Source organism: Canis lupus, chromosome 7 (assembly GCF_048164855.1).
Source record: "Canis lupus baileyi chromosome 7, mCanLup2.hap1, whole genome shotgun sequence".
In the NCBI taxonomy this organism is placed as follows: Eukaryota; Metazoa; Chordata; class Mammalia; order Carnivora; family Canidae; genus Canis; species Canis lupus.
In genome coordinates, this window is record NC_132844.1 from 29,332,485 (window position 1) to 29,359,076 (window position 26,592).

General features: G+C 37.6%; 1 long non-coding RNA gene across 1 annotated transcript in view; it reads left to right on the plus strand.

Annotated features, from left to right (window-relative positions):
• Positions 1 to 22,736: 22,736 nt before the first annotated feature.
• The window catches only part of LOC140636706 (uncharacterized), a 97,066-nt gene continuing 93,210 nt past the window's right edge, over positions 22,737 to 26,592 (plus strand). Inside the window, exon 1 of the long non-coding RNA XR_012033913.1 lies at positions 22,737 to 22,891. This is a non-coding gene — a long non-coding RNA (uncharacterized lncRNA). The remainder of the gene's footprint in view (positions 22,892 to 26,592) is intronic.

Sequence of the window (26,592 nt, forward strand, 5' to 3'; positions counted from 1 at the left end):
TTAAGGTAATATCTTTCCTTGGGAAGAAATACATATTACAACATTTTTTCATCCTAAATTCATCTTCTGAGTGACCTCAGACCCAGTGGAGCAAAGGCTCAAATTTAAAGTTGTCTTTTCATGTCTTTACATATCCATCAATATAACAATGGAAGATGGAAAAGCCTTTGGCTTGAAAACCTGTAAATTCTCCACAAAACCTATTTAATAAAAATCATGTATTGTTATAGAGACTAAAGTGCTATCAGAGAGCAGTTAATAAGAATAGAAAGTAAAACACAAAGTTTTCAAGCAAGTATTTCTAGGGTTACTTCAATATATATTTAAGGGAATGGAGGTATGAAAGTGTCTCGGTTAAAGTAAAAGTGAAACATAGTGAACCAATGGAGACACCAGGCTTATCTAGACCAAATAAGACATCTGCAGAATTCTTATGCTTTAGTCTCCTAAGGAAAGTATCCCAAATGCTGCTTTTGGGTTTTGAGGAAGTATGGTCACTTTTTTCAGTTTTGAGCCTGATTGATATATGTTCTTATTCAAGTCATAATAACTGTCTAATGTGAATTGAGACAAAGATTCTGAAAACTTGGCACTTGTAAGAACCAGATGAACACCACTCACACTATTTGAGACAGAACTGTTTACCCCTTCCTCTAGGTTCCCCTGACATAATCTGATATATTTATTTGTCTTTTTAATGTAAAACCAAACCATGTTGGCTTTCCCCTTCCATAGCTGGGGGACTTAGGTGTAACTCCCAGAAGCACATCCTGAGACTAGATCTGAGTGTAAGCAAGGAGTGGCCAGGCAGGACAGGGAAGCCAGCACAGGGTGTAGCAGCGGGCAGGTTACCCACATTTGGGATTGGGGTAATGCACACCTTAAAGCTGTCCCATTTGGGGACGCAACACTGGCTAATAATCTAACTTATTTGTGTCACTGGCTGAGAGCTGGCCTGGGGGTGTTCCCTCCCCAGTACCTCCCTCCTACCCAGGCAACTCAGCTGTCTCTCAACAGGTAGAGAGGCACAGGTGCTTGTTGTAGGAAGCTGTGGGCAGGTGTGGGAACTTTAACTGACAAAGGAGTAAAGGAAGGAATATCACAAAAGACATAGGACTTAACTGGAAAATGAAAAAAAAAAAAAAAAGAAAAAGAAAAAACTAAACAAAAAATCCCTCTAGGTAGTTTAGGTGAAAATTTTCCCTTTTATTTTGGCTTTGGTTGTGATTTCAGAGCATAATGCTTTGTTTTTTTGTCTTTTTACTATGTTTTTCGGATTTTAAAGTCCGTAAGTGCATACAGTTTTCTCTAATTTTTAAACCTTTTCCTCTCCCCATTTTGACATTTGCACTTGGAGAACACTTGAGTTTTGAAGATTTTGGACCTCCACCCCAGAAAGTGGGAATTTGGTTTTTCCCTTCCGAACTGGAAGAACATTTTTATGAAGAATTTTTGTCTTGGAGAATTTAAACAGTGTTACCCAAGGTTGTGTCTTTAAGGGTGGTTCATTTTCTCTGACCCTTTGTTACTCAAAGTAAAGTACTAGGAGTCCTAAGAAATTTTCTGTTCTTGTACATTATACTGATTAAGTCAGGATTAATTTGATTTCAAAGCTAAGAACAGTGGTAAAAACTTGTTTACAGAAATGCATTTTGGAAGAGAAAAATATTGTCAAACGTGTAGTGAATGTTTCTTCAGTTTATTGTTCAGCCAATGAGGAGAGGGCATTGCCTTTCTTTTTACCATTAATCACTTCTCAATAAACATGAGATCCTGTTGAGCATCAAAAAAAAAAAAAAAAAAAAAAAAAGGTAAAGAAAGGTACCTATAGCTTCTGTTAGAGTATGAAATCACAATCTCAGTGCTGGAAGTAAATTTTGAGTTCCACTGTACAGAATTCAATTTCTGTCATTGCAAGATGAGGGTTGGAGACTAAATTCTAGTCATTTTTGTCTCTAACTTTGAAATTATTTCATTGGCTATAGATCTTTCATGTATGTATGATCCTGTACAAAATCATGCTCTGAATTCGATAGGTCAAAGTGTATTAGCTAGAAGTGTATAGGGATACCAGCAGGCTTACAAATACTTTGGAAATGAACAAATTCAAATATTTTCATTCTATACCAACATTAGCACAGGGACTTTTTTTTTTTTTTGAGTGTGCTAATAAGTGTGATGTGACATGTATCTGAATCAAAATAACTGTTCTTTTGAGGTGTTGGAGAAGAAAATCAAGTAGGGAACTTAGTATTTAACTTGAACCTGGTTTTAAAAGTGGTCATAACTCAGGCAATTGCTGAAGTTCAATACAGTGAAAGGTTAGATATTTGAAAATAGCAAGAGAATGATTTTCTGTATTTATCTCTGAGCTCTTCTTTCTTAAAAAGGGAATCAGAGAACAATGTGTTTTCCCTTAGCGACCACGTTGAACTTTAAACTTGCCTGGTTCAAGTTTTGTTGTGTCTGCTATTGATCGATGCAGGTAGGAGGATTTATGGGTGCTCCACTGTGAACAGCACCGGCCAGAGATGCAGGCAAAAATCTCTTTGTGACTCACACTGGGAGCTGCCCCTCCGGAGCCAGGAATATCCACCAATAAATACCAACACAGGGGGTCAGAGGCATGCAGAGGAGCTACAGCTTTTGCCCATCCTGCGAAGCACCCTGCTGCCAGGGGCCCCTCTGAGTGTTGAAGATCTGTCCCCAATCTGTAAATAGTCTTAGCATCCCTCACAGCAGACATCTGCAACCTTCCTTTGCCTTGCACTCAGGGAATAGGATTATTCTAATCCCATGGGGACCCCGGGGTGGGAGTCATGCCAACTTTCTGGGAATTTCTAGTGATCTGAACTTTGAATTACCCTAATGCTACTGCACAGATGTGACTGTGTTGGCTGATATATTTAATTAAAAAAATTTTTTTTTTTGAGAGAGAGAGAGAGATAGCATGAGTGTGGGGGAGGGGCGGAGAGGGTGGGAGAGAGAATGTTGAACATTGCAGAGCCCTAGCCTGGCTCAATCTCAGGACCCTGAGATCATAACCTGGGTAGAAATCAAGAGTCATGGCTTTACTGACTGAACCACCCAGGCCCCTTGCTGATATATTTTAAATGCCTTTAAGGACCAATTACCATAAAATAGTAGAGATCCTCACACTTCAATCTCTTTATGAGTCATTGGGTGAATTTGTTAAAATGCAGATTTATGGGCCCTTAATAGTTGCCATATGGAGCCCATAAATCTGCATTTTAATATTTCCTAGGTAGATTTCAAGATGGGTGCTCTAGGACTGCACCTTGAGAAATACCTTGTCATGTGGATCCTGTTCATTTTAACAGTGGCATAGGGAGGATACCTTTCTCACCTTTGAGTAGAGAGCCACAGCTGAAAGTAAATGAATTCTGGAATTATGTGTGGGGGTCAACACACACTCTCTCAGTTCATGTTGGAATGTATTTAGTTAAAAATTATATATTTAATATAGTGCATATATCTAGTTAAAAAAAGCTAGGAGACTTTTCTTAAGCCTCTGTACAAATGTAACCCAAGCAAGTAAAGAAAGAACCCCAAATTTGCTAATAGTGTAGATGTCCAAGACCATTCAGTCTTAAACAAGGTTTTGAGAGCTAAAAACAGCAGGCACCTAATGCTGGGGAGGATTTTGAAGGTGATATGAAGCCACCATGATGTTGGATAGAGAGAGGCGGAGACCCTGAGGGCAGGCTGTGGTTTAGCTCAGAGGGCTAAGTTGTGTGTCTTCCTTTCTGATCTGTCCTCTTTTCCTGTTGCTGCCCTGGTTCTCAGGCTGAATGGATCCTCCTATTGCAAGGAAACAGCATTTCTTAGCATAGACAGACTCGTTAGTTCCAGTGTGGATGTGTCAATGTCACAATTTCTACATTTGTTACACTTCACCCTGAACTGATTATTATGGAAAGTTAGTCAGTGCTTGCATGGCATATACTCACTTCTGTACAAAGCCATATTGCTTTTGTCTGTTATTTCTCTAGGCTTGTCCTCATTTGAGCTATTGTTACCAGTATCATGTACTATGTAAGTAAACTATAGGTTCTCAAACTCTTTGGAGTAGCAAAACTCAATATTTGATTATTTGAACTTACATCATAGGCCCTAAGCCCCTTTCAAATGTAACCAGAAAATTTGGGGACACCCTTTGGAATATTTTTGACTGAGTTAGGCTTTTTAAAAATTTCATCTTCTTTTGTGGCATATGTATACAATGGAATATTACTCAGCCATTAGAAACGACAAATACCACCATTTGCTTCGACGTGGATGGACCTGGAGAGTATTATGCTGAGTGAAATAAGTCAATTGGAAAAGGACACAAATTATGTGGCTCATTCATTTGGGGAATATAAAAATTAGTGAAAGGGAATAAAGGGAAAGAGAAAATGACTGAAAATATCAGTGAGGGTGACAAAACATGAGAGACACCTAACTCTGGGAAATGAACATGGGGTAGTGGAAGGGGAGGTGGGTGGGGGGTTGGGGTGACTGGGTGATGGGCACTGAGGGGGCCCCCTCACTGAGGGAGCACTTGGCGGGATGAGCACTGGGTGTTATGCTATATGTTGGCAATTGAACTCCAATAAAAAATTTTTTTTTTAATTTCATCTTCTTTTAGCTATTTTAATTTTTATATAGGTCTATTTATTAGACTTCTATGTATCTGCTTTACACTGTGGAAGTGTATTGTAAATAGAATTTTTCTTTCAATTATATTTACTTTTCTTTTCTTTTCTTTTCTTTTCTTTTCTTTTCTTTTCTTTTCTTTTCTTTTCTTTCAATTTATTTATTTATTCATGAGAGACACAGACTGAGATAGAGACAAAGACTTAGGCAGAGGGAAAAGCAGAGGGAGAAGTAGGCTCCTCTCAGGATGCCTGATGCAGGACTTGATCCTGGATCCTGGGATCATGACCTGAGTTGAAGGCAGGTGCTGAACTGTTGAGCCACCCAGGTGTCCCTATTTTTAATTGAAGTATAATGAACATATACTATAGTAGTTTTAGATGTACAACATAGTGATTCAACAAGTATTTACATTACCAAATGCTCACTCTAAGTGTAATTATTATGTCATTGTACAAAGTTATTATAATATTATTGACTGTATTCCCTAAACTGTAGTTTCATCTCCATGATTTTTTTTATTTAATAACTGGAAGTTTCTACCTCTTAATTCCCTTTACCTGTTTCATGTATTCCCCGTTCTCCTCTCCCCTCCAGTGGTTTAGGTTTTTGGAAATCCAAGGTTAAGATTTTCCTTGTTAGATTAAAAGGATGGTTGTATGCCAGCCATTTCCTAAACTGCACAAACATGGATCACATTGCCTACTGGCTGGTTTCACTGAAGTGCAAAGAGAATATTGTGGTTGTGAGAAGCTTGACTCTGTTGCCTGAGATTGAGGACTATGCTGAGTTATTTTTTTATGTCCAGTATCCGGCATAGTGCTGGCTCATACTCAATTCTAATTAAATTGTACTCAAGTTCAGTTAATTGTTGAATGAATCAAATAAAGTTTGCAAGCCCTGGTGATTACATCAAGAATAGTAATTTACCAGATGAGAGAGTTAAGCAAATGGGGCAAATAACTAGCATGTATGTCACTGCTCTCTATTCTTGATCACTTAGCAGGACATTGCTAATGCATTATAATACCTTTACTTGTTGGGCCAGGATGCTACCTCTTGATTATTTTAAACACAGAACTCCAGCAGAACCACTACCAGTCAATCACAATGGGGTTTGGTTGTGTGTGTGTGTTTGGGGGGGGGGGAGGGGATTGAGGAAAAGAAAAGGAAGATTTTTTTTTTGTCAGTTCAGTACTAAGGCTTAAATAAATTAATACTTTTAACTGCCAAGAAGGTAAAAATTTCCTAGCGATTGCAAGGAGACTTTATCTTCCATGCCCACTCATCGTAATTGCTGGTGGCTGTTTCTAGCCCTGTTTTAGAATTCTGAGGTTGCAGGTAAGCATCTAAAGAGTCAACTAATGATTTTTGTCCTGGGCACATGAAAGATGAGTGGGGACACTCTGCTTGACATTTTCCATCCCTACCTGGCAGTATTTTTAGCCCATGGGCTATCATCTGCACAAGCAGGGCAGTGGGAATAATGGAGTTGGGAGGAAAAGAGAGTAATAGAGAAGAAGCAGAAGGAAGGGACGAGGAGAGGCTCTGTGGGAGAGACTTGAGGGAGCACTATGCAGTGGGCAGTGTGACAGGGTGTCACCACCAGGGACTCCAGGGGTTGTGTTGTCATTTCAGTGCCATAGGCTACCTGTTTCTGTGCTCAACTGTCATAGGTCTAAATTGCCATTCTGTGCAGTAACTGCCACATTCAGAAGAAAGTTACATTGTGAATCTAGGAGTCATATTAGCAATAGAATTGAAGTGAGAAGAACGAGGGCCATGGGATTGAAAGGAACTCAGGGGAAGTAGTTTTAGTGCTTCAACACCCCGGCCCTCTCTACCCTGCCACTCCTATCCCAGCATTGCTATGGGGTTTAGGTAGCAGAGAGAGGACAACAAACCTCTTGCTACAAGATTTCATTTTTTATTCATCCATACTGTGGGAGGCTCTCTGCAAGTTATTGGGGCTTATTCAGAGATGAATAAGAACTGTGGTCCACCTTCAGGGGGGTCCCAATCTGGTGGTAATAAAAGATCCATCAACAACAGCACCCATTAAAAATGTGAGAAGCATCATGATATATGTATGAACAAAAACTATTAATTCTGCCTGAGGGGGTTGGGGAATTTCAGCTGTGAAAAATATTTAATAATGCTGTACCTTAGGAGATACTTACTTTGATAGATTGTTAATAAGATAAATAACTTGTCGTTGAAAGGGAGCTTCTAACCTAGTATAGAATTGCAAAGTAGATACAGCATACTCCATTGTATTGATGGATTTATTAGGAAGAGCTGGTAACACTTGAGTATGTCTTTCCTCTTTAAAAATAATGTACAATATATGTGCATTAAATTTAATGAAGCAAACCAAAGACATGGATAAATTTGCTGGTCGGTAAAAGACAAAGTGCTTTTTCTACAAAAGCCAATCTTAAGTGTTTGCTGATTGGAGTTGAATTTCCTGATGAAAAAGCTCTATTGCCTAAGATGACCCTAGAATACTTGTGTTTAATATCAGTACTCTAGTGATTCCTAAAGGCAAGAAGTCCAAAACAATCTAATCTTATTTATGTGAGGCCATCTAATCAGTTTGGGGCTGGTAGGTGTTAGTGTTTGCAGGCCTAATTGCTCATTGGACCATCCACTGGAGTCAGAAACACAGACAAAGGGAATCTATTCTTCTGTAAGAATGTTCTTCTATTGCAGACCTAGTGCCCATTGGGGATTTTCATTAAGTGGACTTTGCAGTGGGCGGTTCTGCTTTACATGCCCAATGGTTGCTCTATTGATCTGATCTTCTCAGAGGGTTGGCAGGCATTTCATGGTTTAGGATTGCCCAAAACATTTGGAAGGAATGTTTAATTTTAGCCCTGTTTCCTAGATCCATCCTATTACCTGCCATGAAGTCAGGCCATTAGTCCCCAAGGAGCTTACACTAATTAAAGGGCAAGGTTCAAGAGAACATGCTTCTTGTTTCACCAAAAGCCTTTTATATGAAATAACAGCAAGAGTATATGGATAAACAGTCCAATAAAGATAGTGGGTAATTTCAATTTATATGGTGAGAAGTTGAAGTAGTCTTTTGGGAAGAAAAACTTGAAAATGAGATCATTGTGTAGATAGCATTTCAGTAGGTTCTTTAGATGTGGCACCATTACTCGAAATAGGAAGTATCAGTTTGGTCAAAATCCATTACAGATTTAATTGGGAGTCAGAAGTATACAAGAAATTGTGTGGGTTGACAATATAAACATTACAAAAAGGTCAAAAAGCCTTCAAATCTGAGAAATTCAGACCATTCAGGGACTGACAAAAGAGATTTGAATCTATAGAGCAATTTGGAGTCAATTCGGGGTGATTTTGTTTCTTAACCCTTCTGACAAAAAAAAAAGAAAAATTTTCTTCTGGGATTATACTGTCAGATATAGTGAGTCTGTTTCTCTTTTTATATGATTACTTACTATTTATCAGCCTTTATGTTTTTAAAGGCAAATATGAGCAAATGTAGTATATGTTTCTCTTGAGACATGGACAGAGCCAAATAAATTCATATTATCTTTCCTTTTTCTCTTTCTTGAATTTCTAACAAGATAAATTTTTTTCAGTCTATATAAATCAATCTACACTATAGGATTATTATGTCAGAGATAGAAGGGTTGTCAAGCAAAACCCTGTATGATTTATTCTGCAATAGAATAATCCCACCTCTGAACATAGTAGAATTCTTTATTTTTGGAATGGACTTGGAATTTGGGACATTAGGAGTTGAAGTATTTATGTTGTAATAATTGTCATACTGGGATAAAGTCGATTGCATAATTCCAATATTCTAAGGCTCTCTCTGTCAAATGAATAAATAAAAATATCTTTAAAAAAAACCCAAAGTAGTAATCTATAGACCAAATCCAACCTGTAGACTCAAAAATAGATTTATAAAAAACATTCAAAAGGCATCTTTTGCTCGTATTGGGAAAGGCAAATTTCTCTTCTACCATTGTTCCCAGCTGAGAAATTATAACCAATTTCTTATGTATCTTTCCAGAGATAGTTTGTTCACATGTGCATATAAACAAATATGTGTCTATTCCCAAAGTCCAACCCCCAACTTTATACCACCCTTCTGCTTTTTTTCTTCCTTCCTCCCTCCCTCTCCACCCTCCATTCTTTCTTTCCTTCCCTTTCTTACCATTCTTTCTTGGAAGTCATTCCATTTCAGTATATTATTATTCTCTAATTCTATACTATGGATGCGCCAAAATTTGTTTAACTCTTTCCCTATTAATGTCCATTTTGGTGCTTGCAAATGTTTGTAAGTTTTGTGTGACTACAAGTACCACATCAGATATATGAGTGTATATCTATCCCATGGATAGATTCCTACATTTGTTGAAGTGAAATTGTAGGTTGGAGGGGTAGGTAAGGACTGTTGTAATTATGCTGTTGTTAAATAGTCCTCCATGGTGGCTGAGTGTATTTGGCCTCCCAGCAGCACTGCATGAAGGTGTCTTTTCCCTCCCCTTTGTCAGCCCAGTGTACTATCTCACTCTTTGATCTTTGTCAACATAAGGGGAAAATATCATCTCATTGTTTAGAGTTTTTTCATATGTTCAGGAGCCATTTTCACTTCCTCCTCTTTGAACTATTCATAGCCTTTTAAAATTCAGTGTTGGTCTTTCACATATTGGGTTGTATGGTCTCCTTTTAATTTAGCAATATTAGCTGTTGGGATGTATGTGTAAATATATTGTGGTTCTTTATTTTTTAATTTTTTATTCTTTTAAAGATTTTATTCATTTATTCATGAAAGACAACACAGAGAGAGGCAGAGACATAGGCACAGGGAGAAGCAGACTCCTGCAGGGAGCCTGATGCAGAACTTGATCCTAGAACCCCGGGATAATGCTCTGAGCCAAAGACAGAGGCTCAACCACTGAGCCACCCAGGTGCCCCTAGGTTCTTTATTTTTTTAATGTGTTGTGGGGTTTTTTTGCCTTTGCCATGTGGAAATTTGTGCTTTGCATATTTTAAATTATCAGTCTTTTATTTTGTGACTTTTGGATTTTGTGTCAAACTTAGAAAATCATGAGTTATATAAAAACACTTCTGCCATGACACTTCTCCAGGTATTTTTATGTTTAACTTTTTACTTTTAACGTTTTAATCCATCTAGAAATGATCCTGGTTCAAAGTGTGGATATTTTCCCCATAGCACTATGCATTTTTCCCAACACCATTACCCTTTTTCCTCATTTATTGGAATATCACCTTTGTGACATCCTAAATCATTTGGTAGTTTTGGGTCTATTTCAGAACTCATTGCTCTATCTGTTCATGTACCAGAGCACTGTTTTAATTATTGAGACTTTGTAATTTTATAAAAATTTAGTGATACTAGCTTTTCTTATTGCTCTTCATTATCAGAGTTTTGTGTGTATTATTTTTTTACATGGACTTTAAAATTCACTTGTTTGGTTAAGATATAAATTGGTATTCTTATTGGGATATTATTGAATATTTAATTACTTTAAGAAGTATTGACCTCCTTGTAGTATTGGGTCATTGTGTCTAAGAAAATGGTATGTCTTTCCATTTGTTCATGCCATTTTTTTGTTTTATTCAGTGACATTTTAGACTTTTCTTCTCAATATTCTTGTATATTTCTTGATAATTTCATTCCTTGGTGATGTGATGTATGGGGTCATTTCTCCTATCATATCTTTTATTTGTTATCTTTGCTTATATGAAGCTATTGATTACTCTTATTTTAGCCTATTCCCTTATTGAATTCTCTTATTGTTTGCAGTTAATTAGTTTGAATGTTCTATAGAGATAGATCATCTGCCTAAAAAAAATAATAAAAAAAAGGACCTCTTCCTTTCCAACATTTTATACCTCTAACTCTTTATTTTTGGCAGATTCTATTGGCAAGTAATATTAGTTAAATGTTAAATAATAAAGATAATAGGCATCATTTCTTGTTCTTGACTTTTGTGAAAATGTCCCTAGTGTTTTCTTATTAAGTTTGGCTTTAAAAAAAAATTTGGCTTTAAATAAATAACTTGGTTAAAAAAATAACTTGACCATGTTAAGACAGTACCCATATTTTTCTATTTTACTGAGTGTTATCCTTTCAAGAATGGTAGTTTTTTTTTTTAAATACATCTCTACAAGCCTCATGTAATTAATTACATACATTGTATTATTCTTATAAAGTGCTGCTAGATTTTTGCTTACAAATATTTTATTTAGGATTTTTGCACTAGTATTTGTAAATGAGATGCATCTGTAATACTCTTTTTTATGCCAATTTGTCAGATGTAGCTACCAATGTTATACTTATTTCATAAAAATAATTTAAAAGTTCTGGTTAAGGGATCCCTGGGTGGCGCAGCGGTTTGGCGCCTGCCTTTGGCCCAGGGCGCGATCCTGGAGACCTGGGATCGAATCCCATGTTGGGCTCCTGGTGCATGGAGCCTGCTTCTCCCTCTGCCTGTGTCTCTGCCTCTCTCTCTCTCTCTCTCTCTCTTTCTGTGACTATACTATCATAAATAAGTTTAAAAAAAATTTAAAAAAAAAAGTTCTGATTAATACCTGTAATCCAAGCACTTTAAAGAGCATTGGAATTAATTATTTTTCAGGATTCATTGGAATTATCTTGTGAATATACTGGGCTTAGTGCTTTTGTTGTTTGAAATTCTTTGACATGTTTCTCTATATTTTTAATGGAATTTATTTACTTTAGATTTTTCATTTCCTTCGTCAGTTTTGGTAAATGGCCTTTTCTGGAAAGTTATCTATTCCATACAGGTTTTAAAATTGATTTCCATAGAATTCAGCAAGTTCTATGCAAATTAATCTCTTGTGATTCTTTAAATTCTTCTGTTTGGGCTTCCATTTTATCATCTTGTCTTGTATATGCAATTTTTCTCCTTTGTTTTTTTCTTGATAATGATACTTAATTATTCACCCTTTCTCTTCCTTCATAAAAAGTTTTTGTATCTAATTATGAGTTCTACTATATCTCTATTTCTAAGTTATTACTATTATATTGTCTTTATTAATTCTCTTCAGATATTTCCCTTTTGTTAATTTTGCTGATCCATATATAAATTTTAATGTTGGATGCTTGTGTCATTTATCTTTATTCTTTATTATTCAAATAGGCAGTTAAGGCTATCAGTTTTTCTTTTAGCACTGTGTTAGCAATATCTTATCCTGATATGTTGCAGTATCATAAAATATTGTTTTCCAGAAATTTGGAATTTTGCTTTTTAGTTACTATTTTTTTCCAGTTACTATTTTACTCAAGAGTGGTTGAGGGGGAATTTTACTGTTTCTAGATGGAATTGTGATTTCTACTTTTCCCAATTTACATGGTTATCTTTGGGGTCTAATACGTTGTTAATTTTTGTGAATGTTTACGTTTACATGAAATGAAGGTATAGTTTCAATTTTCCAGGGTGCAGAATTTTATATTTATCAGTCAGATCTCTGTTGTTAATCTTTATTTTATTCTTCTATAATTTTACTTATTTTTTGCCTATGCTATTTGTCAATAGACCGAGAGAAATGACTTCAAATCTCTTTCTTCTAATGTATTTCTGGGTATTTTCCTTTGAATTTCCTATAATTTTTTTTTTTCTGTATTCATGACACTGCTGTTCTTTGGTACAAAAATATTTTAGCAGTTGTATTCTTGTAAATTTTACAAAACGTCGTTATAAGTAGATTTCTTTGTCTTGTCTAATACTTTTTGCTCTGAATTCCACTCTGCCAGTTAAAATCATAAACCCTGCTTTCTTTTTATTTGCTTTTGCTTGTTAAAACACTTTCTCTTTATTTTCACTTTCTTAATAACGTTCACTTTTCCATTTTATAGAATTAGGTTTTGACTTGTGATTCAGTTTTCGTCTTTCAATTAGTGTAGGCCATTTAGATTTATTGATATGGCCCATATATTTGGTCTGGATTCTATCATATTAGTTTATGCTATATTTTCTACTTTGAAGAAACTTTTACTTTGTGGTCTGTTTTCATTCGATTTGCCTCTGTGTAGTTTTTCTGGTAGTAAGAAGTTTGCATTTTTGTTTTGTTATCTTTTAATTATACTTTTATGTAGTATCATTAGTTCCTTCATGTTTTTAGATTGTACTTGTTAGTTTCCTACTATATGCAGTACTGAAATTCACATGTTCCCTCTTCCTTCCCCTTCTTTTCTTTTACTTTATTAACTTATTTCAATCAATACTACCAGCTTTTTAAGTGTTTCCCTTTGAACAGCTAAGTATGTTTAAATTTATATTATCTGACTCTGTTACCTTTGACATCCTTTGATTTCCGTGTATTAAAGATGAAGAAAGCAGAAAACTTACCACCTTCTTTCACAATCCTCTCATAATTTTAGTTAGTTGTATCATGTTAAAATATTCTTTCTTTTATTTATAGTGAAATACACTCAGTGTTCATCATCCATCTCTTGCTTCCTTTCCCCAGCTATATTTTGGTTGGATGAAACTTGTCATCCGGTAGTTTTCTTAAGGAAGAATCATGGCAATATTCTCTGAATTTTTACATATTTTAAGGGATTTGACTGAACATTTTATAAAACTTGAAGGATAGCTTGACTGGTCATAAATTCCACAGCTCACAATTCTTTCTTTGATAATCTTACAGGTATTGATTCTCTGAGTTTTGGCATTGGACTCTATGGAGAAAGCTAGATCAGCTTTATTTTTTTTCTCTCTTTTCCTATCTATTGCTTGATATTTTTGCCTGGCTGTTCCAACATTTTGGGCTTATTTTTGAAATTCAAGAACTTTTCTAGTCTATGTCTCAATTTTGATCATTATGGATTAATTATTCCTGAGTCATTTCCTCTAAAGGAAAAACTCACAAGATTAAACATGATGTATTTGTTATAAAACATCATTTAAAATATAAATAGCGGGAGGCCTGGGTGGCTCAGCGGTTGAGCATCTGCCTTCTGCTGGGAGCATGATCCTGGAGTTCCAGGATCAAGTCCCACTTTGGGCTCCCTCTAAGGAGCCTGCTTCTCCCTCTGCCTATGTCTCTGCCTTCTCTCTTTGTCTCTCATGAATAAGTAAGTAAAATCTTTTTTAAAAAATGTAAGTAGCCCTCTACCAATGCATAAAAGAGCTTACATTTCCATTAGCACTAAAATACTCATTCAAATCTATTTTGTACTTATTAATGTCACTATGAATGATGGATATTTATAGGTCTAGTCTATCCAACAAAAGTTTGATGGCCACCTATGGTAATGGAAGTTGATGAAAATCACTCTAGGTCTTTCTGTACTTTATTTTGCTTCATCAAGACAATCCTATGTGTAAATTTTATTATTATCCCTATTTTATAGATCAGAGACTGAGGCTTACAAGAAACATGTAGCTTGCCCATGTCAGTAAAAAGTAGAACCAGGATGTAAACCTAAACCAATTGACTCATAATCACTAGATCACCCAATTGTCTAGCTATTTAGATACCTTTCTTGATTCAATCTATCATTGCACCCTTCTTATGAAAACCATGTCCTTAAAGGTTTTTGAGCTTTAAGTCCAATTAGTTCTCAACTAGAGGTGATTTTGTTTTCAGAGGACATTTGTCTGAATGTCCTGAATGTCTGAAACATTTTTGGTTGTTATAACTCAAGCAAGAGGTGGTGCCACAGGCTGAGTAGAGGCCAGGGATGCCATTAAACATTCCACAATGTACAGGATAGCCTTTGCACAAATAATTATCTAGTCCAAAGTGTCCATAAAGCTGCTGTTGAGAGATTCTGACTTAGATACTGATTTTCTTGAAAGAAAAGTCCTTTTTCATACTTGTATAGCTCTGTAACTTAACATAGTGTTATGACAGAGAAGATGCATAGAAATGTGACAATTATTTTTAACAAAAATAATATTTAGATATATTTTTTAAAGTTCCAATACTCTTTAGAATTTCATTCCTTCAGTGCAAAAAAGGACAAGTAACCAGCTATACCTTATTCAAGATTTGACCTGGTTTTTAAAAAATTGCTTCTTCTTTCTTTCCTTGATATAGTTTTAAACCAATAAATATTTCAGGAATATTTGTCTCATTGAGTTAAAGGGAGGCTGTTCATTAAAGAACTTCATCACCATTACTGATGAAGAGCTCCAAATTAATTATTTCCTGATTGTATAGTACAGTATTTATGAAAATTAGTAAGAGTGGTTCATTTTTCTTTGAGGGTAGAGAAAGAGGTTGTTAGTATAATGAAATTGGACAGAATTGTCAGAGTTTCTATTTAAAATATCATTTTATTAATTAGTCTTTCTTTCCCTTCAGGGAATGAGATCAACACTGATTGAGATTTGCTCAAGATCACTTTCCTTACGTGAAGCTTACCTTTCAATTTCACACCACACTTCAGAACAAATAAGAACACTTGTACACTATAGTTATAATAAAGTCTGGCCACTCCAAAGACAAGGTCCGTTGCCAAAATGATTATTTAAGAATCTCTCTCTCTCTCTCTCTCTCTCCTTCTCTTATACCCTACCCACCCCCCATAAGCCACATGTATCCAAAGCCAGAACTTGTATTTATTGCCTCTGGATAGGAATGTGAAGGAGGGGCACAGTATTCTAAGTAAAGTATCTTTAAAAAGTAATAGTGATATGTCCAACAGGGAAGTTCCTAAAATGTGGCTTCAGTATTCAAAGCTATATGTTTGCAATTCCTCAATAGTATAATACCGGAAGCTACCAGTCAAATACTTGGGAAGTTTTAAAAACATTTCAGGAAAATGATTTTTACTGTAGGCTTCCATGAGCTCACAAAAAATTTTTTTTCTTTTAAACTGGTGATAAATCTTTTTTATCTTAATGAGCTCTCTTAGTAATTGAAGGAAACTGATTTAGGAAGGATGAATTGTGCATTTTAGAACAAAAATAAGAAGCATAACTAAGGTGTTTATCAGTATGAATTCCTCTGAGAGATGGTAAGTGCTCTTCCTAACAAGTTTTCCAGCTAAAGGTTCCCATTAGCAGCTGTTCGGTCGTTAATTGTCTTTCTTCAACAAGTAGTCACGGAAAGGTTTCATGGCACCAGAGTTCTTTCTGTGTGTCTCCTCCATCCAAATTCAAAAGCATCGTTAGAAACATCTGGAGGACAGTATGACAGATAGCACAATCCTTCTGGTACTTGTACTTCCATGTGTCTCTCGATGTCTTCTTAATTAGGATGCAAAGTAAAAGTGACAGAGCTGTTGCTGGTGAACAGGCAGCAGCTGGCACCTCCATGAGAGGGGGCAGATTTAGCAATCGGGGGTGTAGCATAATAATTCATATGCCCTGACAGACAGGAACACTTTTAAAAAGGGATGTTGCAAGGTTCTTTGCTAGTCTGCTGTTATTTCCTTGCTACATTTTGCAGCTCTGTGTGATGAGAATAAATGGGGCTACTCCAGTTCTACTAGATCTCTCACTTCTGAAGCATGCAGAACTGAGTTCAGGGGAGTTGAGTTTCCTTAGGAGATAGTGGGAAGAATTGAGATATTTCTTTAGGAAGGATAACCTGCATGTAGTCGAATAAAAATGTCCCAAGTCCTTCTAGAATCTCTTGGTGAGGGAGTTGATTGCATGCATTAAGTAATCAGCATTGTTAACGTGTGGAGGGTAGGAAAGTAAACCTTTGAGATAGGGTGCCAGAGTACTGTTTGTAAATTTTAGAATAAAATCACACATGTCTGTAAATTGGAAACTGTTATCTCTCTTCTTTTTTGTGAGATGGCTGTAATGGACAAAGAAAAGGTGATTTTTGTGCTATATTCATGGAATTCTCATATTCAGACTGAAATGGGAAAAATCAGTTTTGTCAGCTGGTGAAAATTCATCAAATTGTTTACTTTTCAGTATATATAAGGTTAATAAAACCTTAGAAAAAGTCACTTACCTGTTGCACCCTCGCAAAACCAACTGACCACAATAACTTTGCTCCCTTGCAATTGACCAAATTTAAAAATTTGCTTATTTACAATTGAAATGGGTTGTTTTCATACTGGATAGAACATGGTGTTGGTGTCCCACTACTTTGCCACTGGTGAGCTATATGTGAGTTCCAGGAAAGAGCTGCAATTCCTCTGAAGTTGACTTTCTCCATCTGTAAAGTGTAGCTAATTGTATCTGCCTTGTAGAAGTGTTATGAGGATTAGTGATCCCCAGCATCCAGCATTGCATCTGGCACATGGTAAACCCACCATAATTGGAAGCTAGTAACATGATTATGATGATGATTGATGACGATGATAATGTAGCTTGTAGTCCTGCAGGAAATGGAGGCAAAACAAGTTTAATGTAGCATAAAAACATATTCAGGTAGTTGTTCAGAAAATATATATTGAATACTTACTTGCTGTAAATCACTGTAGTAGTAATTTGGGGAAATAGTAAAAAGAATTGTAACTAGCTCATGCTGGCTGGGTAGGGTCTCAGATTGATCTTCTTATCCTAGATCTAATATGTGATGTTTCTGGATTGAAGTCTAGGTATTGGCAGTCTGCTTATCAAGGGAATGGCCAGGACCATTCTCTATGGTGCTCAACTTCTTTACATCCTCAAACACTAAGAGAGACAGTACTCTCTGTCAAGTCCAAGGCTAAGCCTTTGCCAAAGTCTCTCTGAGGCTTGAGTTCGCAGGGCCAGTAAGAGAGACCTGAAGCCACGGTTCTGCTGATCCTCAGACTTCCTGTGCTCTCTGCTGTCTGGGCTCCTGCTGCTGATCCCCCAGTTGATGGGACTGTGTTCAGTATCAGGCCTGAGAGAGGGTATATATCTTTTAGGCTCCTTTATACATTGTCCATTAGGCCATGGGCTATTTCTCTTTGGGGCCAGTTGTAGTCTGGTCAAGTACTGCAGCCTCCATTTCTGCCCCAATTAAAATTCTCCATTTTTCTTATTCGTCTTTGAACCCCTCAGAAAAATTTTATTCACCTTTGAAGGCCCAGAATAAACATTAGCTCCTGACAAGATTCCACCGGGTCTTTCTAGGTATAATGTAAATCCTTATTATTCTCATTCTTTTTTTTTTTTTTTTGCACTGAATCCCCATTTCCTATTTCTCTTACAGCCTTCATCACATATCCTGATTTATGGTTGCCCATGTAAAGATGGTGCATTTCTGGAAGGCAGGAAATGTCTAACACATTCTGGTGTCTACTGAGATTAGAACACATTAACTAAGTGCTTGTTAAATGGCATTGATTTTAGAATCTTATCATTTGACCTCAAAACATATATAATTATCATAATAAATCCTAAGAAAATAGAATAAAAGTTGCTTACATTCACTTTTGGAATGTTTGGGGCCAAAGAGAGGAGACAAGGAGGCGAGGGGCTTATAAGTGAATGTGGATATGTATAATGTTCTGGGAATTTATTAATGAAGCTGAAAGCATCTCAGTTCTCTTTGCTCAACTCCCTACTGGAACTTCTGCTCTATTTGAAAGCTGTTGTCTGGATCTCATCTTTCCCTTTACATTAGTGGGGGAGGTAATTAAGTGTTCCAAAACCAAATTATGTTTCAAAGTTCTATCTTTGTGTTGTGTCAGGTTTAGGACAAGGGGTAATGCTTTCTTTACTGATTTTTTTTTTTAAATCATTGTAGGAGGATATTACAAATTTCTTGGCTTCTTTCTTTACCAGACTTGTGCCTCTCTCGGGCCCAACCTATGTTAATACTCTGATTTCCCTTCCTCTCTTCCATTAAAGTTACTCCAATAGGATATCCATATTTTCATAATTCCACCTCCAGTGCTTTGTGACAAGAAGAATGACCCACTACACATATGAAAGGAATTCCTGGTGGAAAGAGGCTGAATTGGGAGTCAACAGACTGGAAATCTAGTCCTGGTCCTTAAGTGGGTCGCCTTAGGCAAGTCCCTTAACCTCAAGGAGCATCAATCTCCGATCTGTAAGAGGAGCAATCAAATCTATTTCATGGTGTCTAGAGGCGAAACAGGTGACTGTTGGTAATGTGGCTAGAATACAGTAGCCATTCAATAACTCACAGAAATTGTAATTACTCTTGTTGCTATTATTATTATAGTACCCTTGGATCTTTTCTCTACCATTGTGCACATAGCTTCAACCTGGGTCTTTTCTTTCCTAAATTTTTTTTACCTTACAGTCTCTCTCCATTACCTTATCTCTAGTTGCCCACAAAATATGGGTGTTCTGCTTATCCTAAAATCTCACATGGACAGGATTCATGATCTGCACCCTCAGTTACTTCAGCATCCTTCCCTCATTGCCATCAAGAGCCCCCACATTCTTCTAACCCCCTCTGCAGAAGATGTGGTGCCATCTCTCCTTCATTGTTCTCCCTACTTGCAGCTCTGAACAATTCTTTCTCAGATTTGTCCCTTTCTACTATTACCCTTAAGTCCTAGCAAATGTTATTTTAGATTTTAAATCATTTCAATAGTATGCAATACTAGGCTTTCTGTCTTCAGTCTTCTACTGTCTTCAGTCTTCTTCTCCTACTTCTACTAGGCTACTGCTCAGATCTTTGTCCTTGAAGACTGATTTCATCATATCACTGGGTAACTCAAGAATCTTTAAAAACTCTCTGCTCTATAATGCAAAGATTTTCACTTTTTGGCCTTGCTTTTATTTTCAAATAATGACAAAAATCATTTACTCCCAATTGATCAAAGACAAGTTAGTATTTTCATAGGAAATGAGTACTTAACTCTAAAAGAGAAACAAAACATATATATAATATTAAAAAACTGTTTATATATAGAGAGAAATTTTAGGACAATCATTATATAACCTATTAACACATCTTGCAGAATCTGAGCCTTGAATTTCTTTCCTTCACTTCAGCCCTGAAGTTGGCATGGCCTCAAGTTGGTAGAATTCTCTCTCAGAACTTGCTTTTTTGGGGGCATCCAGGTGGCTTAGTGGTTGAGCAACTGCCTTCGGCTCAGGGCATGATCCTGGGGTCCTGGGATCGAGTCTCACATCGAGCTCCCTGTGGGGACCCTGCTTCTCCCTCTGCCTGTGTCTCTGCCTCTCTCCCTGTGTCTCTCATGAATAAATAAATAAAATCCAAAAGCAAAAACAAAAAAGAACAAAGGGTCTTGCCTTTTTTTTTCCTCCCTGGGTAGAGTCCTAGGGTCGACATCTCCTTAGATCCAGAGCTGAGCTTCCAGAGCTGAGCTTCATCTCAGCTCTGGCCAGTGGCTTCTCCTAGACCAAGTCAGCCAGTGTTGACCACTTATATGAAGAATATTCTGACCAGGACAGCCCAGAGCTCCCTAGCCTGAGGTGGAGTGGGCCAGTGAGTACCAGGTTGCAAGAACAAGTCCATGGCACTTTCCTATTCCACAAAGTCTGTGCTTTGTAGGGCCTCCTCATTCTTTCCTACTTCTGATCTGGGTGATGGCTCTAGTTTGATAACTTGCTAAACAGAAGTGATAGGCCCTGATCCTGGTAGACATCATGACCTTATAGGTTCTGTTCAGATGCCTAATGGCTGTCCCTGAAAAAGGGATCTTACATAATTCTAGTTCTCACAGACTCTGCCCATAACCCTGAGAAGCTCCTTTCATTCTCTGTTCCAAAATGCAATGACAGTGCTGTTCCACTCCTACTTGACCCTACTGTCTGCTGGCAATTTCCTTCTTAGCAACAGGTTAAGGGTGAGCTTTACGTAGCCCAGTCTGTTTCCTCTGTATCTGCTTTCTCAGCTTGAACTGGAGCTTTTATTTCTGTAACCTGCTGAGCTTGTCCTGTTCTGGCTCCTGCAGCTGCTGCTGGGTCTCAGCTGTAGATCTTCAGCAACAATTACTGAGAAAGACAAATACCTTTCTCCAAAAAGAAAACAGTTTGCAAAGTCCAGCCCTGCCCAAATCACCGGGGTGTTAGGTTCTCACAGTGGTGCTGCGTGTCTCCATTCAGAATGACTAAGGGGCCCAGAAACTGCTCAGTGCTCCCAATCTGAGCATTCTTCTTTATAAAAAAAGTTTTTGCTGTGGAAGTCCCCCAATCATCACTTCAGGTGACGTGTTTGAATTGCACTGAAGTCTTTCACAGGTTGAAATTTGAAATTTTTTATATGACCACTTAATTCTGTTTTAATGTCCTTTCCTCCTTTTTTAAAAAAATTTCTTTTTATTGGAGTTCAATTTGCCAACATATAGCATAACACCCAGTGCTCATCCCATAAAGTGCCCCCCTCAGTGCCCATCACCCAGCCACCCCATCCCCCCGCCGACCTCCCTTTCCACTGCCCCTTGTTCGTTTCCCAGAGTTAGGGGTCTCTCATGTTCTGTCACCCTCTCTGATATTTCCCACTTATTTTCTCTCCTTTCCCCTTTATTCCCTTTCACTATTTTTTATATTCCCCAAATGAATGAGACCATATAATGTTTGTCCTTCTCCGATTGACTTATTTCACTCAGCATAATACCCTCCAGTTCCATCCACATCGAAGCAAATGGTGGGTATTTGTCATTTCTAATGGCTGAGTAATATTCCATTGTATACATAGACCACATCTTCTTTATCCATTCATCTTTCGTTGGACACCGAGGCTCCTTCCACAGTTTGGCTATTGTGGCCATTGCTGCTATAAACATCGGGGTGCAGGTGTCCTGACGTTTCCCTGCATCTGTATCTTTGGCGTAAATCCCCAGCAGTGCAATTGCTGGGTCATAGGGCAGATCTATTTTTAAGTCTTTGAGGAACCTCCAGACAGTTTTCCAGAGTGGCTGCACCAGTTCACATTCCCACCAACAGTAAAAGAGGGTTCCCCTTTCTCCACATCCTCTCCAACATTTGTTGTTTCCTGTCTTGTTAATTTTCCTCATTCTCACTGGTGTGAGTTGGTATCTCATTGTGGTTTTGATTTGTATTTCCCTGATGGCCAGTGATGCAAAGCATTTTCTCATGTGCGTTTTGGCCATGTCTATGTCTTCCTCTGTGAGATTTCTGTTCATGTCTTTTGCCCATTTCATGATTGGATTGTTTGTTTCTTTGCTGTTGAGTTTAATAAGTTCTTTATAGATCTTGGATACTAGCCCTTATCTGCTAGGTCATTTGCAAATATCTTCTCCCATTCTGTAGGTTGTCTTTTAGTTTTATTGACTGTTTCTTTTGCTGTGCAGAAGCTTCTTATCTTGATGAAATCCCAATAATTCATTTTTGCTTTTGTTTCTCTTGCCTTCATGAATGTCCATGCTCATGGATTGGAAGAATTAATATTGTGAAAATGTCAATGTTACTCAGGGCAATTTACACATTTAATGCAATCCCTATCAAAATACCATGGACTTTCTTAGAGAGTTGGAACAATCATCTTAAGACCTGTGTGGAATCAGAAAAGACTCCGAATAGCCAGGGGAGTATTAAAAAAGAAAACCATAGCTGGGGGCATCACAATGCCAGATTTCAGGTTGTACTACAAAGCTGTGGTCATCAAGACAGTGTGGTACTGGCACAAAAACAGACACATAGCTCAATGGAACAGAATAGAGAATCCCAGAAGTGGACCCTCAACTTTATGGTCAACTAATATTCAACAAAGCAGGAAAGACTATCCACTGGAAAAAAGACAGTCTCTTCAATAAATTGTCCTGGGAAAATTGGACAGTCATGTGCAGAAGAATGAAACTAGACCATTCTCTTGCACCATACAAAAAGATAAACTCAAAATGGATGAAAGACCTAAATGTGAGACAAGAATCCATCAGAATCCTAGAGGAGAACACAGGCAACACCCTTTATGAACTTGGCCACAGCAACTTCTTCCTTTGCTCCTTTTTAGTTGTTTGTCATTTCTAACTCGATTCAGGACCTCCCGTTTCTTAGCTTCCAGAATCCGGGGAAGGCTGTGGCTAAGTAATACTCTTAATCACAAGCTGTAGCTCCCTCCTCCTCACTCTTTCTCCCACTCTGCCCTTTCCCTCTGACATCTCCTGTACCTCTTTCCTTGGTTTTCCTTATTTCTAGAGGAGCTAAGCAAACCTGTGCTGCATTTCCCACACTCCCCAGTTTTTCCGTTTCTTCTTCAGGCTTACAGCAGATTTTGCTTCTTCTCTCATCCCCTCTGCCAACTCTGCAGACCTTCCAAACTTGGCTCCAAGTGGCTGTCTCCCTGGAGGATCACTGTAACACAGCCACTGTTCCTGTAGCCATGTGGAGTCCCCAGAGCGTTTTCATCAAGTTACCAAGTAAGCCTCATGTAGCTCAGTTCTCTTGTCCTGGGTGATTCGTCAGAATTTAAACCCTTAGCACTATTGTAACTTGCATGTGGAGATGTTATTTGGTGGGTTCTCTGCTATTTCTGTGTGTAAACTCAGTCTTCCCACAAAAATGCTAAGTCTCGAGAACAGTAATTCTTTGATTTCTCTTAGAAATGCTCAGTTTCAAAAAAAAAAAAAAAAAAAAAAAAAAAGAAATGCTCAGTTTCCAATTAGTACCACTGTTTAATGGGGGCAGTGCCTGAAGGAGGATGGTGTGACACAGGGCAAGTACTTCACTCAGGAGAAAGGGAAGGCTGGCCTCAGTGATCCCAGCCCCCAGCCCCCCACAAATGCCCCCCCCCCCATGCTGAAGCAATGCCTTGTGATCAGTGGGCAGCCTGAGGCTAAAGGGAAAATCAGTCACTCTGATCCTGTCTGTATTGAAAATTTTATTATTTTGTTCATCATGGATATTTTTTGTATTCGTTTGATTTTTAAAGCATTGCATCGAAGTAGGATCTATCTTGATTTCTCCATGTTGTGGCACCCCACTTACCTCACCCTAGCGCCTATCCACTGGGGCTCTGTCATCAAACATGGGAAACTTTTGCTTGTGAATTTATGTGTCTGCTGAAAAATGGGAAGAAGAGGGGCACCTGAGTGGCTCAGTTGGTAGAGCATTTGACTCTTAATCTTGGGTTTGTGAGTTCAAGCCCCATATTGGGTATGGAGATTACTTAAAAATAAAATCTTTTAGAAGAATTTTAAAAAATAATAAAAAGAAGGAAAGTAGAGATCCACTGACTTTGAGCAGTAGCTATGGAACTTTGGCAAGCATCTGACTCACGTGGAGGACTGGTCAAAACACAGATTGCTGGGCTCCACCCCTGACTCAGCCCAATCCGGGTAGACCAAGAATCTTTCTAGCAAGTTGCCTATGAAGCTGATGTTGCTACAGGGACACTGCTTTAGAAATCACTGACTTGGGAATTCCTCTGTGTCTGAAATTATTCAGCATAGATGAGGTGGGCACTCAAGGTGGGTTCTCTTTACTTAGTCTCTGAACACTTTTCTCCTTCCTTTTTTTTTTTTTACTTAAGTAAGACCATTCTCAGCTTTTAGTTTTTTACAATGACTTTTCAGGGAAAAAATATATATTTTTTGTGGGCAGGGGAAAATGTCTTTATTAATTAAGCCTCAGAAAGAACTCTATAATATATTCTTTAAGTGTACAACCTGGTATGTTTTTACAGATTAGCAGACTTTATTTTTTTAGAGCAATTTGAGGCTTAAAGAAAAATTGAGCAGACAATATTCCCTACCTGCAACCACATAATTTCTCCTATTAACATCTTTCATTAGTGTGGTACATTTTTCACAATTAATGATTCAGTCTTAATATTGATATATTATTGTTAACTCCAGAAATTTAATTAGGGTCACTCTTTGTATATTCTATGTATATTTGACAAATATATAATAATGTGTCTCTACCATTACAGTATCATATAGACCAGTTTCACTGCCTTAAAAATCCCTTGTGCCTCCGCTATTCCTCCTTCCCTCCCACCTCCTGAACGTTTGGCAACCACTGATCTTTTTCACTGTCCCCATAGTTTTTCATTTTCCAGAACGTCTTATAGTTGGAATCATACAGTATGTTGTCTTTCAGATTGGTTTCATTCGCTTAGCAACATGCATTTCTGGTTCCTTGATCTGTTTGTGGCTCTATCGTTCATTTCTTTTATTAATGAAAAATATGCATTGTATGGATGGACCACAGTTTATCCACTCGGCTATTGAACATCTTGGTTGCTTGTAAGTTTTGGCAATCATGAACAAAGCTGCTATAACCTTTGTGTGCAGGTTTTTGTGTCAACCTAAGTTTTCAACTCATTTGGGTACACTGAGGAACTACAGTGAGTTTTAAAACCTGCCAGCACTGTAATTCCAGTGGAGAAATATTGGCATGGGCATACAGTCCTCGAACTGAGCACTGCTAGTACAGCAACTACTGCTTGCTACTTTTATTTTTTTTTTTAAGATTTTGTCTATTTATTTGGCAGAGAGAATGCACAAGCAGAGGGAGTGGCAGTGGGAGAAGGAGAAGCAGTCTCCTTGCTGAGCAGAGAGCCTGATGTGGGGGCTCCATCCCAGGACCCTGAGATCATGATCTGGGATCATGACCTGAGCTGAAGGCAGACACTTAATCAACTGAGCCCCCAGGCGTCCTTGCTTGCTACTTTTTATGGAGTCAATGAGTTTATTCATATAAGACACCCAGAAAAGTGCCTGGCAAATAGTAAGCACTCAATAAAGATTGCTGTCATCATCATCATCATCATTATCACAGTTACTATGCTTCAAACCCTGTACTTGGAGCTTCATGTACTTCATCTCTTCTCAAAGAACTTGGCAAGTTAGGATTCCTTTTTCTTGCTTTTGTATGGCTATCTGAAGCTTAGGGAGATTAAGTATCATGTCCAATGTCACAAAACTAGAGAGTGGTAGACAAAGACATAAACTGAGGCTTTTTTGATGCCAAGGCTTTAAAAACACTTCCATGGCAAGGCAAGAGCAGTTTATTTAAAAAGGTTAGAAAAAAATAATACTAATAATTAAACATTGGTATTTTTTAAAAGTCATTCTGAAAAAAAAAACAGGATTAATTTTATCAATGCTTGTGAAAAAATGCAAAACCATTGTGCTTTAATTACATGCCGTAATCATGAGTCTAACAATTGTAAATGGTTCATTGTGCATATTTGTACAAATTACAAAATGTGTTATAATTATTCCTACATTGTAAATAAATGGCAAGTGACTACATGCATGAAAAACATAATGAAATTACTTGTCAAGTACATTATTCTTATTAATGCAAAGGAATTCCATGTCACTGGAATTAACTTCTACCCAACCCCAAGATCAGCATTCCAGTCATAGCCATGCCTTTCTAAACTCCCCTGCTTGTCTCTGCCACTTCCTGAGATTAATACATTTCTTTACCATTTTCTCCCAAAGTCTTGGGAATGCCACCTTTAGTATAATGCAGTGGTTAAATGCTTAGACTCAAAAGACAGACGGGTGTAGGTTCAAATCCTATGTCTACCCTTTATGAACTGTGTCTTGATGTGGGGAACATTTCCTGCTAGGCCTTGATTCTTCATGCGTGCAGTGGCGATAAAATGGATCCTAAGGGATTGTTGTAAAGATAAAAAAAAAACCCACTATGTGTAAATAAATGCACACTTAGCACATGGTCTGGAGCATAAAAAGGAATCCATACATGTTGCTGCTGTGATTAGGGCCGAGTTCTCATAAATGCTCTTTAAATGGTAAGTCAGAGATTCTGCACCTTGGCGAGATGGGGATGAACGTGTGGAAACAAGAGGGTATTACTTAGTGGTAAGTAATATTTTAAAAGATTCATTAAACACAAATCAAAATTTTATTTCTAGACATTTTACACAGAACCGAGGAGACACTTAACAATGAGACAGGTCTCTTGTATCACAAAACTCATGTGCCAGAGGGGGAAGATAGGTATGTGAGAGTATAAAGTAACGAACAATAAAGTGTCATAAAAAGGTACAAACACTGGGGCTCTGGATAGTTTTGGTTTCTGGCAATAGTAAACCACGAGAAAGAGCACTTAACTGCTTACCGTCACCTGATAGAGACCTGCA